The following is a 10235-nucleotide window of genomic DNA, read 5'->3' on the forward strand; positions in this document are numbered from 1 at the left end:
TAGGTATATGAGAGAGGATATCAATACAATGGACCTTAGAAGAATACTCCTCAAAAAAACACCTTATAAAAATACACTGGACCTCATAAAAATACAAACATAAAACACCATATTAATATAAACATGTGCATACCGGGATAATAAATTATATATAAAAATATATAATATATATATTCATATAGAAAATTATATAAAATGTAAAAAAAAAAAAAAAATTATATATAAAAAGGATGTATATAAAAAGGAAGGCAATGAATATAAATAATTAAGTACATGTTTTTCATAAGAGGATGTTGATTTCGATTCCTTCGTTAAGCCCCCCAGGGGTTAAGGTGTCTAACTTATAAATCCAATAATTTTCTCTTTCGCATAAGCGTTTATATCGTTCAGCGGTTGGAAATGTTGAGGGAATAGATTCTATCACCCAGGCACGTAGACCCATAGTGGATTGCTCATGATATTCTTTTTTTTTTTTTCTCTTTTGCTACGTCAGCGAGATTTTCACGAGGCCCCAATCAACTTTACGTTCATTTACAACTTCCTCGTCTTCACATCATTGTAGCGTTATATTTTTACATTTAATACGTTTCTTTTTTTTTTTTTTTTTCTCCCCTTTTTTTCCTTACGTCTTAGTGTACATAAGCACTTTAAGAATACAATAATATGTCACAATTACAGAAATAATTTCTCATGCAATTTACTGTTATCCTTATCTACTATGAATTATCATCCTTTTTATCATTACCCATCCCTCCTCTCCATTTCCCTTTAACATTACTAAACTACTGCAATCTTCTCTTTTTCTTTCCCCATTCCCTCCCCTTCCTCTCCTCTCCTCCCCTTCTTCTCCGACTCCCTATCTCTTTTCCTCTACTTCCCCCCTTCTTTCCTTCCCCTCCCTCCTTCTCACTACCTTCACCTTTATTACCTCATCTTTATGTTACTTTTTAGGAGGTTTACTCATAGCATAAATTAGAGTCTATATCCCCATTCTTAATTCTCCGACTCGTTTCTAATCTAAGGGGTATCCCATCTCATCAGCCCATGGTCTCCATATTTTTTCAAACTCTCTCCAATTCCCCCTTTTTACATATATTGTCTTCTCCTTCCAAATTAGTTCACAGATATCTTGGATCCATTCACTCACCAATGGGGCCCTCTCCGCCTGCCATCTTTGTGCTATTATTCTACGTGCTTGGAACAGGCAACGCACAACTGCCACCGTAGTGCATTTTTGTTCTCCCCGCGCCTCCCTGTATCCCAGCACGCAGATTATCGGGTCCATTTCTAATTTTACCTCAAAGACTTTATTTATAGTTTCCACCACTCCCCGCCAGTATCGAAACAGTTTCGGACAACGCCACACCATGTGCACAAGATCTCCCTGTCTTTGACACCTGGGGCATCTATCATCATCTCTCCTACCGAACTGATATAGTCTCTTAGGGGTATAGTAAGCCCTTTGCACCAGCATCAGATTTTTGTGAGGGGGAGACTGATGTCATTGGCCCTAATTCCATTATTCTCCTCCACTGCCCATCTGATATTTCCCCCAAATCCTCTTCCCATTTCCTCTTCTGTTTCGAGTGGTCCCCTTCCTGGTTGACATTTAAACATAATTGTTTATATATTGCCGATATACACCCGCTGGCCTTATCCATTATAGGTAACTCCCGAAGTAGAAGTATTTTATCCCACACTGGCATATGTGCCCCGAACTGGGCTGCCAGCGCGTGCCTCAGCTGAAGGTATCTAAAGAAGGATTGTTGTGGTAAGTTATATTCCTCCTTTAGGTCCAAAAATGACCTTAGGGTATTTCCGTCATAAAGTTGGATCAGCTTCGTTATACCCTGGCTTTCCAAATTTTTAATCTTTCCTATTGAGATTAGTTCCGGGAGATTTTTATTATCCCATAACGGCGTAAATTCTGACAAGCCCGTGTACCCCATTAATGTTTTTACTGTTTTCCACACTTTACCCATCATAAGGGTTACGGAATTTTTATACCGAAAGGAGTCAGCCTCTAGTACCTCGGCCACTGTTTTGTGAGGGGCGCCTATCATCATAATCCCTCTTACTAAATTACTTCCAGATTCCAAATCACAACCTGCCAGGTGCTGCCAGATAATAATTCCTGGGTTGCGGCACCGCTAAGCCCCCTCTATCTATTGGAAGCTGCAGCGTCTGGAGCCGGATCCTAGCTGTGCCCTTCTTCCAGATAAGTTCCCAAAAGAGGGTTTCCAGTTTCTTAAACCATTTTTTACATATCCACACTGGAGCGTTGTGCAAGATGTACAGCAGTTGAGGCAGCCATATCATTTTAATCAGGCTACACCGGCCCGCCACCGATAAAGGAAGCCGGCTCCAGACGTCACACTTTTGTTTAAATTTATTTAATAGAGGCAGTACGTTTTTATTAATATACTGATCGGGATTTACTGTCAAGTATATACCTAAATATTTCATAGCTTCCACCACCTTTACCTGGGGAGCTCCTGGCGCAGTCACATCAACTAGGGGATCAACTCGGAGCAGTTCCGATTTCCCCCAGTTTATATCAAGCCCAGTAAACCTTCCGAAACCTTCTACTAATTTAACTGCCTGCCCCAGGGATTGATCGGTATCCCCCCAAAAAAGGAGGACATCGTCAGCATATAGAGCGATCTTTTCCTGTCTCTATCCCTTTATTTGGAACCCTGTTATCCCCGGGTCCAACCTAACAGCTGTTGCCAATGGCTCCATAGCAAGCGCAAAGAGCAGAGGAGACAATGGGCAACCTTGCCTTGTCCCCCTGCTCATTTCGATCTTTTCGGAGAGCTTGTTATTAACCCTTACCCTTGCACTAGGGGCGTAGTACATCATTTTGATCCATCCTATAAAGGAGGGCCCGAATCCTATTTTCTCCAGTACGCACCATAAATACTACTCTACTCTCTTCTACTCTATACTGTCGAATGCCTTAGTTACATCCAATGACATTATAGCTCTTGCCCCCATGTTCTCTGACGGAGTCTGCATATTCAAGAAAGCCCTTCTGATGTTCATGCCAGTAGTTCTTCCCTGAATGAATCCCATTTGGTCTGGATGAACCAATTTAGTAATGAATTGATTCAGTCTATGATAAAACCTTGGCTAGTATTTTAACATCCGAATTCAATAGCGAAATCGGCTGATATGAAGCGACCTCTAATGGATCCTTTTCTGGTTAAGGAATCACGATAATAATAGCTTCTGTCATCGAGGCAGGCAGTTTACCCTTCTCCGCGGCACCCCTTAATGTCTTATACAATTCTGGGAGCAGTGTCTCTCCATAGTATCTATATATCTCACCCGGTAACCCGTCAGGTCCTGGGGCCTTTTGGTTAGCCATCCTGGACGCTGCTTGTTGTAGCTCACTAAGGGTTATCGGGGCGTCTAGCACTTCCTTCTCCTCTTGGGTAAGGGTCACCAACTCCATTCCCTCCAAGAAGTTATCCATTTCCCTTTTCTCCCGCATCCCTTGTAATTGATACAGTTCTTGATAATAAGCTCTAAAGGTTTCTACTATGTCTTCACCACTTAAGGACAGTGCCCCTATCCTAGTTCTAATTCTAGTAACGACTGACGGCGGTGAGTTTGTTTTCACCAACTTGGCCAACATTCTACCCACCCCCTCCCCCTCCCCAAAATAACGCTGCCTCTGACACATACGCTTACTCTCTTCCTTTTTTGTAACTGCTATCTTATACCCTTGTTGTTTAGTTAGCCATATTTTTTGGTTTTCTGGGGTTGGGTCTTTTACATAGTTATTTTCAGCCTTGATCAGTTCCTTCCTGATACATTCCTCCCAGACCCTTGCTTTTCGCTTGATTCCTGCTACCTGCTGGATCAGGATGCCCCTAAGAAAAGCCTTTAGGGCATCCCATGTTACACTAATTGGAGCAGTACCCGTATTAAACCCTATAAACTCTTGAATTTTTTATGAGATCTCCTCTACGTCTTTTATTAATTGAAGCCAGAATGGGCTGATTTTCCATCCTCCTTGTGTAATATTTTCCCCGGTGTTTAAGGACACCACTAACAGCGAGTGGTCAGAGACTCCTCTGGGCATATATGCTATGTTCCTTATATTTTGTACTAATTCTGCGTTTCCTAAGGCCAGGTCTATTCTAGAGAGGGTAAGATACGATCCTGAAAAACAGGAGTATTGTTTAACTCTCAGGTTTCTCTCTCTCCATACATCCATTAGTCCCATTTCCTTCAAAAAGCAACTCAACCTGGTTACTCCCGTATTCCTGGTTCGCATGCTGGGGGGAAACCTATCAATCTCTTCATCAAGGACTTCGTTAAAGTCACCCAGCGCTATAATTGGAATATCTTCCTTGTCCCCGATAAATTCCATTAATCTATACATAACCTCCATTTTAAACGGTGGAGGGATATATATATTCGCCAAGATACAACATCTACCCTCCAATACGCCATATAGGAAAATATATCGGCCCATTTCATCAATACTGGCCTGCCTGCAGGAGAAGCTCACTCCATATTTTATTATCACACTCGCTCCTCTTGAATAAGAGGTATATACTGAGTGATACTGCTGTTGAAATTGCCTGTTTTTTATTTGCGATATAGACAACTTTGTCAAGTGTGTCTCCTGCAAGCAGGCCAGTCCCACATTGAACCTCTCCAGCATGGAAAAGACAGCCGCTTTCTTAATCGTACTACCCAGGCCCCTCACATTCCATGACCCAATATTAAGTGTTTTAACCTGTACAATTTTTGTGGAATTTTTGATTGCACTGTCTGTCCTCCCTTTGTTGGGGTTTGACCAGGTGTATGAACATACCGCTCTAACTTTGCTGTAGCAGCAGCAGCTGCTGTCTGATTATTCTTTTCTTTAGAGGAGCGCAGTTGTTGTGGTCCCACATTATCCTGCGCTGCTTCCTCTCCTCGACGCCTCGACATATTACCTTACTGTTAGAGTTAGAGTATATTAAGAGAAAAAAAAAAGGAGGAGGATCCAATGAGACCCTTCCAAATTCCAGGGGGGAGAGAGGAATATGCGGGAAAGAATGAGAAAAAGAAAAAAAGAGAGAAAAAAAAAAATAAAAAATAAAAAGGGATAGAGGGTCCTTAATTATAAGGTTATCGGGGTTAATAACGATTCAATGCTGAGTTTCGTTTTTTTTCCTTTTCCCTTAAAAAACTGGCTGTTAGGTGCCGGCCCTTAGTTAAAAAAAAAAAAAAAAAAAAAAAAAACAAACATACGGCTGTATACATAACTGTAGAATTTTTAGCTGGGTTATTCATCCGAGGAAAAATACTTTATAAGTCTCTTATTTCAAAAAGACAAATAAAAAGGCGTTGCTAAGTACAAACATAGATACAGTTTAAATCCCAAATATCTGCAGCGCTTATCTTGATGAGATATATACAGTTCAGTATATGCAATTTAGTATATCCTAGGGGGTTAATATCCTCAGCATCAGATTGTTTGTGACAGTGATTTAATAGGACAAAAAAGAGCTGACCTGTTGCTGTTTATTCCGACCGTCTCCTGTATCCCCGATCCAAATTAGTCAGATCTGTCTTCTGGCAGGTAGAGGGGAAAATAACAGGATACCAAGAGCCAAAGAGCATACACTATGCCTCCCAGCCCCCTGTGTCACCGCGCAAGGTACCGGCCCTTCCGGGAGCGCTCCGCCGCTCTCTGCCACTCTGAGAGCGGCGTCTCCGCTCTCCACTCCTTCGCCTCCTTCCGCCGGGTTGCACAACCTCGGCCGACTTCGGCCGTTTCCGGAGCGCTCTTCGGCTCCTCAGCGCCACCCGAGGCTCCACAAACAACCTCCGCTCGCCGTGTTCTCCCACCGCTCGCCGTGTTCTCCCACCGCTCGATCGGCACCTCTTCAATCAGCAGCCCTCAGCACTTTTGACGTGGGAGAGACAACATGGGGGCGGCTTACTCACATCTCCTCACTCTCACATGCCGCACACCACTCACGTCCAGCCACTCCCCCCACAGTGAGCTCATGATATTCTTTGAAGTGTCTGGGGACACTATGTTTATCTTTTCCTTTCTCGATTAAGTTGCGATGCTCACCAAATCTTTTCTGAAGTGCACGTATAGTGCGGTTTACATATAGTAAGCCGCAGGGACAGGTGAGGCATCATTTACTCAGAACCACAATTGAAGAATTTGGCGATGGGGTATTGTTTCCCCTTATGAACAACATTTTTTTGTTTATGGTTGACGTGGGCACAGGTAAGGCATAACGGTTTTTTACATTGGTACATCCCTTTAATATCAAAGAAAGTCGTAAGAGTATTAGCTGGTGGACTGGAATTTCTTATTTTACTGGGTGCTATTTGTGATTTGATGTTTTTAGCCCGTCTGTAGGTAATGATTGGTTTATCGCTTAAACTGTGTTTGAGATGGGGGTCTTCCTGTAGGATGGACCAATGTCTTTTGATGATTTTTTCCATTGTCTTGAATCTGTTATGAAATTTAGTGACGAATCTTGTCGACTGGACGGTGTTGGTGTTCGGAGTATTAGCAGAGGGTAATATATGAGGACTTGTCTCGGGGGTAAAACTGTCTGGATAATATGAATAGGCATCATTGACTGTCTGGTCAGGGTAACCTTTAGCTTTACATTTTTTTATCAGAGTTTGGCTATGAGAAATGTAATCTTGTTTTAATGTACAGTTGTGTTTAAGATGACAGAATTGACTTTTAGGGATATTTTTTAGCCATCTTGGGTGGTGGCAACTGTCAAAATGTAAGTAAGGATTTCCGGAAGTGGGTTTCGTATAATTTTGGGCACAAATTGTGTCGCTTTTATGGAACAGTTCTAAATCTAAGAATGCCAAAGTGTCACTGTCTGTGACGGAGGTAAAAGATAGGCCCATGTCATTGTTGTTACAATGGTGGACAAAGGGTAGGATGAGGCCTTCAGGGCCGTCCCAAATGATGACTGTCATCTATATACCGACCATAAAAAATTATGTTAGCGGCAAAGGGATTGTTAGTGTATATGTATAAGGATTCCCAAAAACCCATTGTATGGTTGGCATAGCTGGGAGCAAAATTTGCCCCCATGGCAGTGCCTTTCGTTTGGATGTAGTAGTTCCCATCTGATTCGAAGTAATTGTGGGTTAAACAAAATTCTAGAATTTCCATTAGGAATGAATTTTGACGGGGATTCAATTGTGGTTCCTTACTAAGGAAGTGTTGTACGGCTTGTAGCCCAGTTTCATGGGGAATGGATGTGTATAGGGATACAACGTCAAGAGAGAGCCAACGATAAGTTTTTTCCCAGGAGTAGGGTTGCAAGGTCTTTAATAGGCGAGTACTGTCCTTGATATATGAAGGTAGATTTTGGACTATGTTTTGCAAAAAATGATCGAGATAAATAGAGAAATAACTGCTGACACTTTCCATTGCTGCTACTATGGGTCTACCGGGGGGGATGTACAGGGTCTTTATGGATTTTAGGTAAATAGTAAAAGTATGGTCTTTGATAAAAGTCATGTTTGAGGAAGGAAGCTTCGGCAGTACTGACAACCCCATCGTTAGTTGCTCGATCAATGATCAGATGGGCTTCTATCATAAATTCTGGTAAGGGGGTCTCTGTATAGTTTCTTATAGGTGGAGGTGTCGGAGAGGCGTCTGGTTGTTTCTTGTATGTAGTCCGTATGGTTTAGAACTACAATGCTACCTCCTTTATCGGCTGGTCTAATTACAATAGATTTGTTATCAGTAAGGGATTTGAGAGAGGTGTGTTCAGCAGGAGTTAGATTGGATGAGGAGCGAGTTTGCGATTTGGAGGATTGGCACATCTTCAGCATGTCTGAGTAGACGACTAGGTAGAAAGTTTGAACGTATGGCCCTTTGGAAAAAGTGGGGTAAAAGATGGACTTGGGTTTGAAGTTGGTGTGTTGTATGGGAGGGGAGGTGGGTAGGTAGGTACAGAGACCCCTTACCAGAATTTATGATAGTTGCTCGATCAATGATCAGATGGGCTTCTAACGATGGGGTTGTCAGTACTGCCGAAGCTTCCTTCCTCAAACATGACTTTTATCAAAGACCATACTTTTACTATTTACCTAAAATCCATAAAGACCCTGTACATCCCCCCCGGTAGACCCATAGTAGCAGCAATGGAAAGTGTCAGCAGTTATTTCTCTATTTATCTCGATCATTTTTTTGCAAAACAGTCCAAAATCTACCTTCATATATCAAGGACAGTACTCACCTATTAAAGACCTTGCAACCCTACTCCTGGGAACAAACTTATCGTTGGCTCGCTCTTGACGTTGTATCCCTATACACATCCATTCCCCATGAAACTGGGCTACAAGCCGTACAACACTTCCTTAGTAAGGAACCACAATTGAATCCCCGTCAAAATTCATTCCTAATGGAAATTCTAGAATTTTGTTTAACCCACAATTACTTCGAATCAGATGGGAACTACTACATCCAAACGAAAGGCACTGCCATGGGTGCAAATTTTGCTCCCAGCTATGCCAACCTTACAATGGGTTTTTGGGAATCATTATACATATACACCAACAATCCCTTTGCCGCTAACATAATTTTTTACGGTCGGTATATAGACGACATAGTCATCATTTGGGACAGCCCTGAAGGCCTCATCCTACCCTTTGTCCACCATTGTAACAACAATGACATGGGCCTATCTTTTACCTCCGTCACAGACAGTGACACTTTGGCAATCTTAGATTTAGAACTGTTCCATAAAAGCAACACAATTTGTGCCCAAAATTATACGAAACCCACTTCCGGAAATCCTTACTTACATTTTGACAGTTGCCACCACCCAAGATGGCTAAAAAATATCCCTAAAAGTCAATTCTGTCGTCTTAAACACAACTGTACATTAAAACAAGATTACATTTCTCATAGCCAAACTGATAAAAAAAATTTAAAGATAAAGGTTACCCTGACCAGACAGTCAATGATGCCTATTCATATTATCTAGACAGTTTTACCCCTGAGACAAGTCCTCATATATTACCCTCTGCTAATACTCCGAACACCAACACCGTCCAGTCGACAAGATTCATCACTAAATTTCATAACAGATTCAAGACAATGGAAAAAATCATCAAAAGACATTGGTCCATCCTACAGGAAGACCCCCATCTCAAACACAGTTTAAGCGATAAACCAATCATTACCTACAGACGGGCTAAAAACATCAAATCACAAATAGCACCCAGTAAAATAAGAAATTCCGGTCCCCCAGCTAATACTCTTACGACTTTCTTTGATATTAAAGGGATGTACCAATGTAAAAAACAGTTATGCCTTACCTGTGCCCATGTCAACCATAAACAAAAAAATGTTGTTCATAAGGTGAAACAATACCCCATCCCAGAATTCTTCAATTGTGGTTCTGAGTACGTAATATATTGCCTCACCTGTCCCTGCGGCTTACTATATGTAGGCCGCACTATACGTGCACTTCGGAAAAGATTCGGTGAGCATCGCAACTTAATCGAGAAAGGAAAAGATAAACATAGTGTCCCCAGACACTTCAAAGAATATCATGAGCAATCCACTATGGGTCTACGTGTCTGGGTGATAGAATCTATTCCCTCAACATTTCCAACCGCTGAATATAAACACTTATGCAAAAGAGAAAATTATTGGATTTATAAATTAGACACCCTAACCCCTGGGGGGGCTTAACGAAGGAATCAAAATCAACATCCTCTTATGAAAAACATGTACTTATTTATATTCATTGCCTTCCTTTTTATATATAAAAAAAAACATTTTTTTTTTTTTTTACATTTTATATAATTTTCTATATGAATATATATTTTATATATAATTTATTATCCCGGTATGCACATGTTTATATTAATATGGTGTTTTAGGTTTGTATTTTTATGAGGTCCAGTGTATTTTTATAAGGTGTTTTTTTGAGGAGTATTCTTCTAAGGTCCATTGTATTGATATCCTCTCATATACCTACGGTCTCACAGGCGCACTCTCATCCCAATATATCACCCCCCTACTTTCCTTCCCCTCTCTCCCGCCCCCTTTTTTTTAAAAATCTATTTATTATTTTATATATAAAAATTTTTATTTATCTTTATTATTATTTTTATTACCCTTTATTTACTTTGTATTTTTTATTTCCTTTTCTCACTCTATCCCCTTCATTACTGAACACATATATAACTCCTTGTCCATCTATTTCTTGTTTTCTCTTGTT

Source organism: Lithobates pipiens, unplaced genomic scaffold (assembly GCF_037356315.1).
Source record: "Lithobates pipiens isolate NorthernLeopardFrog02 unplaced genomic scaffold, aLitPip1_a1.2 Scaffold_1, whole genome shotgun sequence".
NCBI lineage: Eukaryota > Metazoa > Chordata > Amphibia > Anura > Ranidae > Lithobates > Lithobates pipiens.